The sequence below is a fragment of the Mus caroli genome, unplaced genomic scaffold (genome assembly GCF_978045245.1).
Source record: "Mus caroli unplaced genomic scaffold, Mus_caroli_1 scaffold_13, whole genome shotgun sequence".
In the NCBI taxonomy this organism is placed as follows: domain Eukaryota; kingdom Metazoa; phylum Chordata; class Mammalia; order Rodentia; family Muridae; genus Mus; species Mus caroli.
In genome coordinates this window covers 102,780,513-102,789,070 of record NW_028227268.1, presented here as the reverse complement: position 1 = coordinate 102,789,070, position 8,558 = coordinate 102,780,513, and the positions used below count along the sequence as shown (strand labels likewise).

The window sequence follows — 8,558 nt, the reverse complement described above, 5'->3', positions numbered from 1 at the left end:
TTCACTCAGCTCCTGCTCGCTCTGGCCCAAATATTTATTAATTATTATAAGTAAGTACACTGTAGCTGTCTTCAGACATAAGAGGGCAGAAGGGGGCATCAAATCTTATTACGGGTGGTTGTGAGCCACCATGGGTTTGCTGGGATTTGAACTCAGGACCTTCAGAAGAGCAGTCAGTACCCTTACCCGCTGAGCCATCTTGCCAGCCCTCAGGTCCTGCCTTAATTCCAAGGGGAATCTAACTTCTGACTTCTAACCTCAGAGGCACAGGCACTCACACAATGCGTAGATAGCACATGTAGTCTAAATGCCCAGACACATTGAAATAAGCAAGCAAGCATAAAACGGAAACGTGGGCTGAGCGTGAGCATCTGGCTGCAGATACAGAGGATACTGGATGTTGAACCTGGGTTCCCTGAAGAGCAGTCAGCACGTTTAACTGCCGAGTCGCATCCCTAGCCCCGATGATGCCTCTTCCAGCATGGCCTTCTGCTGCCTGCATGGCTTGGGTCCTGGAATCCTGATTAGGGGCGGAGAGGGAATGAAGAAAGGACAGACATACACATGGAAGACACATGCACAAGGAAGCTGGGGTCCTATGGGTGTGTGAGGTCTGATAGAGCTACACCTACTAATGTTGGCAACCGGAATATGCAGGGGAGGGCTTAGCCAGGCTCTGTAGAGGGTCTCTGTGAGCTAGTAGTCTCAAGTCTTAATGGCCTTGCCTGTTTCCATGGGTTCAAGGCCTTAGAGTTGCCATGTCAACAATACACATCCACTCAGGTCTTCCTCAGCTCCCTACAATGGCTGCAGAGCTGCCTGTTTCTGCCAGAGATGACAGAGAGTTTCACTTTTCAAAAGTGTGACTGTGTTTTTAAAACATCTCTTCTGCTGTATCAAATAGATTTACGGAGTTTGTCAGTTCTTGTCCAGGTGAACCTCTGCCCTGGCATCTTAGCCTCCAGGGTTGTTGGTAGGTACATGGAAGGCTTGTGTGTATGTTTGTGTGTGTGTGTGTGGGGGGGGGGTGTTGATCTGAGATGCCTTCTCAGAGCTACAAGCTGCCCTTTGTAGTTCAGATAAGGATCAAGAGAAAGGAATCTTCTCGGCCCTCAAAGTATTATTTGATAACCAGAATACCTTTTCTACACCATCACACTTCCACTCCCCACCCCACCCCCGACTTGAGGTCAAGGGCCTTCGGACACAATGGCTGCACCAAGGAGAGTGCAGTGCAGATCTGAAGCCACAGAGAGTGACTGCCTGGCTTCTTCTTAGTAGAGAGGGAGGTGGGTCTGCATTCTGCTTGGTCCAAAGCCCTGGATGAGCAGGTTTCCTGTGGACAAGAACCATTGTTGTACTTGGTGACAGAGCTTGCATCTTGCAGCCCATTCACCATGATCCAAATCCAGGCTGCTTCTTTTATAGAAAATGCCACAGAAAGTAGTCACAGGGCTCTCTGCTCCTCCCTGTTCCAGAGACAGCCGCATCTTCTTGTACAGTGCCAGCCTCGTCCCATAGACAAAATGGTGAAGGTTGGTGTGAACGGATTTGGCCGTATTGGGTGCCTGGTCACCAGGGCTGCCTTCTCTCAACATGGCAAAGTGGAGATTGTTGCCATCAACGACCCCTTCATTGACCTCAACTACATGGTCTACATGTTCCAGTATGACTCCAGCCATGGCAAATTCAATGGCACAGACAAGGCCGAGAAAGGGAAGCTTGTCATCAACGGGAAGCCCATCACCATCTTCTAGGAGAGAGACTCCGCTAACATCAAATGGGGTGAGGCCAGTGCTGAGTATGTCGTGGAGTCTATTGGTGTCTTCACCACCATGGAGAAGGCCGGGGCCCACTTGAAGGGTGGAGCCAAAAGGGTCATCATCTCTGCCCCTTCTGCCGATGCCCCCATGTTTGTGATGGGTGTGAACCACGAGAAATATGACAACTCACTCAAGATTGTCAGTAATGCATCCTGCACCACCAACTGCTTAGTCCCCTTGGCCAAAGTCATCCATGACAACTTTGGCATCGTGGAAGGGCTCATGACCATGGTCCATGCCATCACTGCCACCCAGAAGACTGTGGATGGCCCCTCCGGAAAGCTGTGGCGTGATGGCTGTGGGGCTGCCCAGAACATCATCCCTGCATCCACTGGTGTTGCCAAGGCTGTGGGCAAGGTCATCCCAGAGCTGAACAGGAAGCTCACTGGCATGGCCTTCCATGTTCCTACCCCCTAATGTATCCATTGTGGATCTGACATGCCGCCTAGAGAAACCTGCCAAGTATGATGACATCAAGAAGGTGGTGAAGCAGGCATCTGAGGGCCCACTGAAGGGCATCTTGGGCTACACTGAGGACCACGTTGTCTCCTGTGACTTCAACAGCAACTCCCACTCTTCCACCTTTGATGCTGGGGCTGGCATTGCTCTCAATGACAACTTTGTCAAGCTCATTTCCTGGTATGACAATGAATACGGCTACAGCAACAGGGTGGTGGACCTCATGGCCTACATGGCCTCCAAGGAGTAAGAAACCCTGGACCACCCACCCCAGCAAGGACACTGAGCAAGAGAGAGGCCCTTGGTTGCTGAGGTGTCCCTATCTCAACTTAGCCCCAACACTGAGCATCTCCCTCACAATTTCCACCCCAGGTACCTATAACAGGAGGGGCCTAGGGAGCCCTCCCTATTCTCTTGAATACCATCAATAAAGTTCGCTGCACCAAAAAAAGAAAAAGAAAGAAAGAAAGAAAGAAAGAAAGAAAGAAAGAAAGAAAGAAAGAAAGAAAGAAAGAAAGAAGTCACAGCATATGTGAATTGCCCTAGTTCCCAAAGTATGGAGCCCACAGTATGTATGGATGTGTTTAATGCGCATGGGTGTTTTGTCTGTACAAATCTCTGTACATTATGTATGTGCTTGGTGACTACTGAGGCTGGAAGAGGACAAGGGATCCCTGGAACTGGCATTATAGACTATGGTGAGTCACCATGTGGGTGCTTCGAGTTGAACCCACATCCTTTGGAAGAGCAGCCAGTGCTCTTATCCACTGAGACATCCCCCAAGTCCCAAGACTGACAGTTTGAAACTGAGCATCAGTTCCCTAACCAGGCCTTTCTACTGCTCTGGGATGAATAGCCTTGCCCTTCTCACGCCAGCTTACTACACCATCTCCAGAATCACATTGTGGGGAAAACTGACTACTGGATAAAGCTCCAGTCTCATTAGTGAAGGGTCTCCAGCCTCAGGAACATGTGCACAGGTTAGAAATTTCAATGTACATAGTGAGCCATCACCCTCTACCAGCGCAGGGTGGATACAAAGTAGCAAGGGGCCAGGCATGGTTGTGCATGCCTTTAATCCCAGCACTTGGGAAGCAGAGGCAGGCGAATTTCTGAGTTCAAGGCCAGCCTGGTCTACAGAGTGAGTTCCAGGACAGCCGGGACTACACAGAGAAATCCTGTCTTCAAAACAAAACAAAACAACAACAACAACAACAAAAAGCAAAGTAGCAAGAGAATGCCTTTGCTGTTTGACATCTCTATGATGCTAATGCCTGCTTATGACTTGCAAGCATACTATCTAAAATGACATTGTACAGGAAAACTGGTCATGGGGGAGGGAGAAACAGTTTCTAGCTGCAGACTGTGCTGTTCTTGGCTACACCTGCCTTGAGCCCTACAACCATCTGGCACTCCTATGATGAATTACCATTCACTTAATTGCAGAAGTGAAAAGCTGGTCTTTGGGGATCATAAGTAGCAAGGAAAGAACAGAAAGTGGACAGTCTGTCTGGGAGAACAAATGTGGCATTCCTCAGAGCCACAGAACCCCCAGCAGGGGAGTGGAGCCCCAGAATCCTGTTCTTTCTTTTCATTCTGCTTAGCCCAGAGACACGAGTCAAGATAGCAAATCACCACTCTGTGGGCAGCACAATTGTTTGGCAGATTTAGGGAGACAGAGCCTCAGAACCCCTATGGCCTTTTCGGGTCCATAGTCACATTTGCTGACTTAACACAGAAGGCACCTGAGGGGCCTCCACCTCTCCTCAGTCATGGACAGTTCCTTATAAAGTGGAGGATCTAGGCCCCATGGAGGAACCATCATTTTAAGTCAGTGCCTATTGCAGAATGGACAATAGGGACACCTAGCAGGTTTGACTCTTGGCCTCTGTAGTGGAGACTTTTCTTGTTGCCATGGCATACCTGACAAAAGCAACTTAAGGAAGGTGGGGAATGCGCAGGCTTGCAGTTTGAGGAGATACAATGGCAAGAGAGGCAGGAATGCACAGGCTTGCAGTTTGAGGAGATACAGTGGTAAGAGAGGTACAGAGGAAGGAACAGAAGGCTGACTGACAGTCACACTGAAAGCCAGGAAGCAGAGAATGATGTCCGCTGATGCTGATGTCAGCTCCCCCCCCCCCCCATGTGTGTGTGTTTTCAATTGGGGACCTCAGCCCATGGAGCAGTGCTGCCTACATTTTAGTAGATTAACCCCAGTTAACCTGATCTAGACACCTCTCACAGACCCACCCAAATTTGTATCCACACTGATTTATAAATCTGATTTTTAAATTTTTAGTATTAGTGGCACATGCCTTTAATCCCAGCAAGGGAACAAGCTGTACCTCTAGGAGGCAAAAGCAGGAGGATCTCTGTGAATTCAAGGCCAGCTTGGTCAACTGGGTGAATACCAGGACAGCCAGGACTATGTAGTGAGACCCTGTCTCAAAAAAAAAAAAAAAAAAAAAATCCCTGACAGTCAAGCATTACCATCCCAGTTCTAGTCTGAAGGATAATTATGCTAGTGGAAGGACTCAGAGATGACAAATGTATACACTTTCTGTCATTATACCTTCTACTAGAAGCGTCTCTACAGACCAGGGGCATATGGTACCCAAAAGCCCCCAGAAGGCATTTGATAAAGCTTCCAGTTCTCCCGCAGTGTCTCAGGTGTTCTCCTCTGGAGGCATCTGAAGTAGATAGAATGGAGCCTCCTCTCTCAGCATCTCTCTTTCTTACTATAGTTATTTCCCTTAGGATTCGTTACCTTTCTCATTGCTGTAATCAAACACCTGAGAGAAATCATCCTAACAGAAAGGCTTGCTGTGAGTCTAGAAGGGTCTAGAAGGGTCACCTAGAGTCTGCCATGCTGTGAAGATGCGGAGGTAGGTGTCTCTGGTGCAGTGACAGTGTGACAGGGTTGCTTGCTCACATCCTACCCACTTGCCTTCTTCCCCTTTTTTCACCCAGTCTGGGACCCCAGTTAATCTCTGCAAACCCTCCTAGCTGAGGAGTTAGATGAGTTAGATGTATCTTAATGTGTTCAAGGTGACAATGGAAATCAAGCCCTTATCTTTAAACAAAATTCATTTTGTGGAGGGCTGTCACTGCCCTCTAAACTGGGATGTCACCATGTATCTGGAAGACCCAACTCCTCTCCTCCAAGTGCTTCCTTATCTTATTCTAACTTCTCACCCTGTCTCTCCTACCTCTGGCTTTTCTCTGCAAGGAGCCCGGGGCCTTGGAAGCAGGAGCTCTGGAGTTATTCTTAACACCTAAGCGATTTTAAGTTGTCGGCTTTATCTCCCTGGATGTCAGCTTTGTCATCAGGAAAATGTTAGATATGCTGTAGAACAGTCTCGTTGGCCCTTGTCAGCCCTTACTTGAGACCTAGATCCATGTCCCAGTCCCTCAGGGGTAAGATGCTGCCCTTCTGGACATGTCCGTGTTCTCTTCACACGTGGAGCACGCAAAGCTCATCTCCAGGACAGGGCTGTTCTGGACAGGAGCACTGTGCCCTGCATCATCTGTGGTACTGGCGAGCTGGGACATGAGTCTCTGCTGTCTGCTGCCCACTGCAAATGACCCATCCAGGTACACACGGAGTGAATCGTTTTACATGTTTTAGGCCATGGAGTACCTTGAACTTAATGGAGTGTGAAAAGGTTTTATTTTCATGAGCAGCAGATGAAATGTCATATGCCAAGTTTGTCACTGAAGCCCGGGGGCAGGGGACAGAACTCCAAACCTCTCACCTAAAAGTGTCTGGCGCTTTGCTCGCTACTTAACTACTTGTAGAAAAGCGAAAATCTGGTTCTTTTCTCCCCTGGAGCTCCAAATAGATTGTAGTAAGTTCTAGAATGGATCGAAAGAGAAGTGAGCTCGCTGGGTACAAACGAAAGCTGTTCAGGTGGACTGAGAAGGGATTGAAGAAATCCCGAGGCTGTCTCATACAAACTCTGCACTGCCAAATGAGCCTTAGACGCTACTTAGAAAGGATGTGTAGGGTACACATGGCGGAGCAGAGCCGAGCTCAGCAAGGGAGCCTGCGCAGTGAGGAAAACCGGAAACAAGTGAGAAGTCAAGCTGCCCAAACAAACAAGTGGGGTAATTAGTAAGGCTCTCCGGGGCCCAGGATCTCAGCTCAACAAGCTCATTAGGGTCTATAAATGGCTGTTCCCATCCCTTGTGGCTGCAGGATGCACTCTGCTGGCTTGCTGGAATGAGGATGCTCTTCTCCCAGCTACTAATTAAGCCTTTCTAACCAACACTAGGAGGTGGGTCAGACCCATGAACTGCTCCCAAGGAATCAGCCAAAAACAGTAACCTGATACCCAGCTAACCACTGAACTTCACCACAGAGCAGTCACCTATGTCGGTACTGTTTCCCACATGTGAGACTCTCTCTCTCTCTCTCTCTCTCTCTCTCTCTCTCTCTCTCTCTCTCTCTCTCACACACACACACACACACACACACACACACCGCCCCATGGTTTATGGAGATTGTCACCTTGATGTGGTCTGACAGTGACCTCTTACTGAACTCTGTGCTAGGTGCTCGGATAAGTATCTTATGGAGCATCTCTTGCTTCATCCCGACAGTCATTGTGTACAGAGTGTTGCAACCCCACATTGCAGATGAGAAACCCGAGGCCTAGACTGCTCAACACTAATCAACATGGCTATACAGCTGATAAGTGGCAAGATCCAAGTCACAATCCTTTTGTCACCAGGCTTTGCTTTTGCACTCGGACAATGACTCTACTCAAAAGGCAAGGTCTCACTTTATAGCTCTGGCTGAATTGGAAATCACTATGTAGACCAGGTTGGCCTCAGGTTCCCAGGAACTTGCTTGTGTCTGCCTCCTGCTTGTTGTTAGGATTAAAGGCAAAGGTGCAGGCCTGTTTCTGGATGATTTTATGCCTGCAGAGAGATGCTGTGTAAGAACCTGCTGCCTTGCTGTAACCCACAGAAGAGAGTCCACTGTGGAAGTGCCTTCACTGACACAGAGGCCCAGTGGATGAGGCTTACTCAACATGTACCTATTAGCTCCTGTGCCCACTGGGCTCCTGGTCTCTCTTACTCTTCTTGTTATGTTTGTTCACCTTCTGCCTGCTCTAGGATATGAAGTCTGTGGCAAGGACAATGGGAGACTTTCTCAGTAAGCCTGACGAATCCAAAGGCTGAGGAGTTTAAGGCCCCTCTCACCCTGTACCCAGCACCCAGCACCCAGCACCCAGCACCCAGCACTCAATCAGGTATCTGGTTACTCTCCCCTCTCACCCTGTACCCAGCACTCAATCAGGTATCTGGTTACTCTGCTATCTGTTCTTTTGATCCATGGTAGACGTTGCAAAATGGCAGCTGGTAGGCCAGATCCAGGCCCACGATGACCTACATAATTAACATTATTTTTACTTACTTGGCATTTTTTTTAAAAAAATAATAAAGGCATCACATTCTTCTGTTGCAACAAGGGCTAGGTCTAGGGATAGCTGCTGGTGTGTCCATTTTACCTAATCATGTCTTGTGCTTGCTCCATGCGTACATTTGACTTAGTGACCTCTGACTAGGTTTAGCAATAGACTTTACTCTAGGCTTTTACATTCAATTCCATTAGAAGGACAAACATTTAACCTGAAGTTAGAGAAATGCTCACTTTACACACCTTTTCAAGAGTACTTATATATTTTGCTGACCTGAAAAAGTAGATTATTTTCCAACATACAGTTATGCTTATTTAAAGTTCCCAGGAGGAATCCATTTTCCACCCTCTGCTGATGGATGATTTTGAGATTTTGATGTAGTTTTTAATAAAATAGTAATTTGCAGTATGAGGTCTGTTGGGACTTTCTGTGTTCTTTATGTTGTCTTTTTTCCAGTTCACTCTGAGGGTTTGGAGATGTGCACCCCAGAGGGGCTGCGTTCTAGAGAGGATGTAGGTTTCCAGAGCAACGGCAGCCTAGGGTTGAGTACAGAATCTTAACAGTCATAAGGATCCTTCCTTTGGCAATTCCAAGCATATGCAAAGAAAGGGTCAAAGTTCAGCCACACCTATGGCAGAGCTAGGAGTCAGTTCCTAGGCCTGTCTCCTGGTGTCACTCCCTCTCAGCTGGATAGGGATGGCCTGAGTAAGTCATGGAATAACGTAGCAGTGTGGCTTCTAAAGTCCACCTTCTCTTTTCCTTCAATGCTAACTCCTGGGTCAATCTCTATGTTCACTCAAGCCGTCCTATAGAGAAGACTGTGCACCCACAGCCCTGAGTGTAGGCCACC

The 8,558-nt window shown here is 48.1% G+C and overlaps 1 pseudogene; it reads left to right on the top strand.

Moving 5' to 3' along the window:
• The first annotated feature begins 1,514 nt into the window (after positions 1–1,514).
• Positions 1,515–2,564, top strand: LOC147001585 (glyceraldehyde-3-phosphate dehydrogenase pseudogene; annotated as a pseudogene).
• Positions 2,565–8,558: the final 5,994 nt, after the last annotated feature.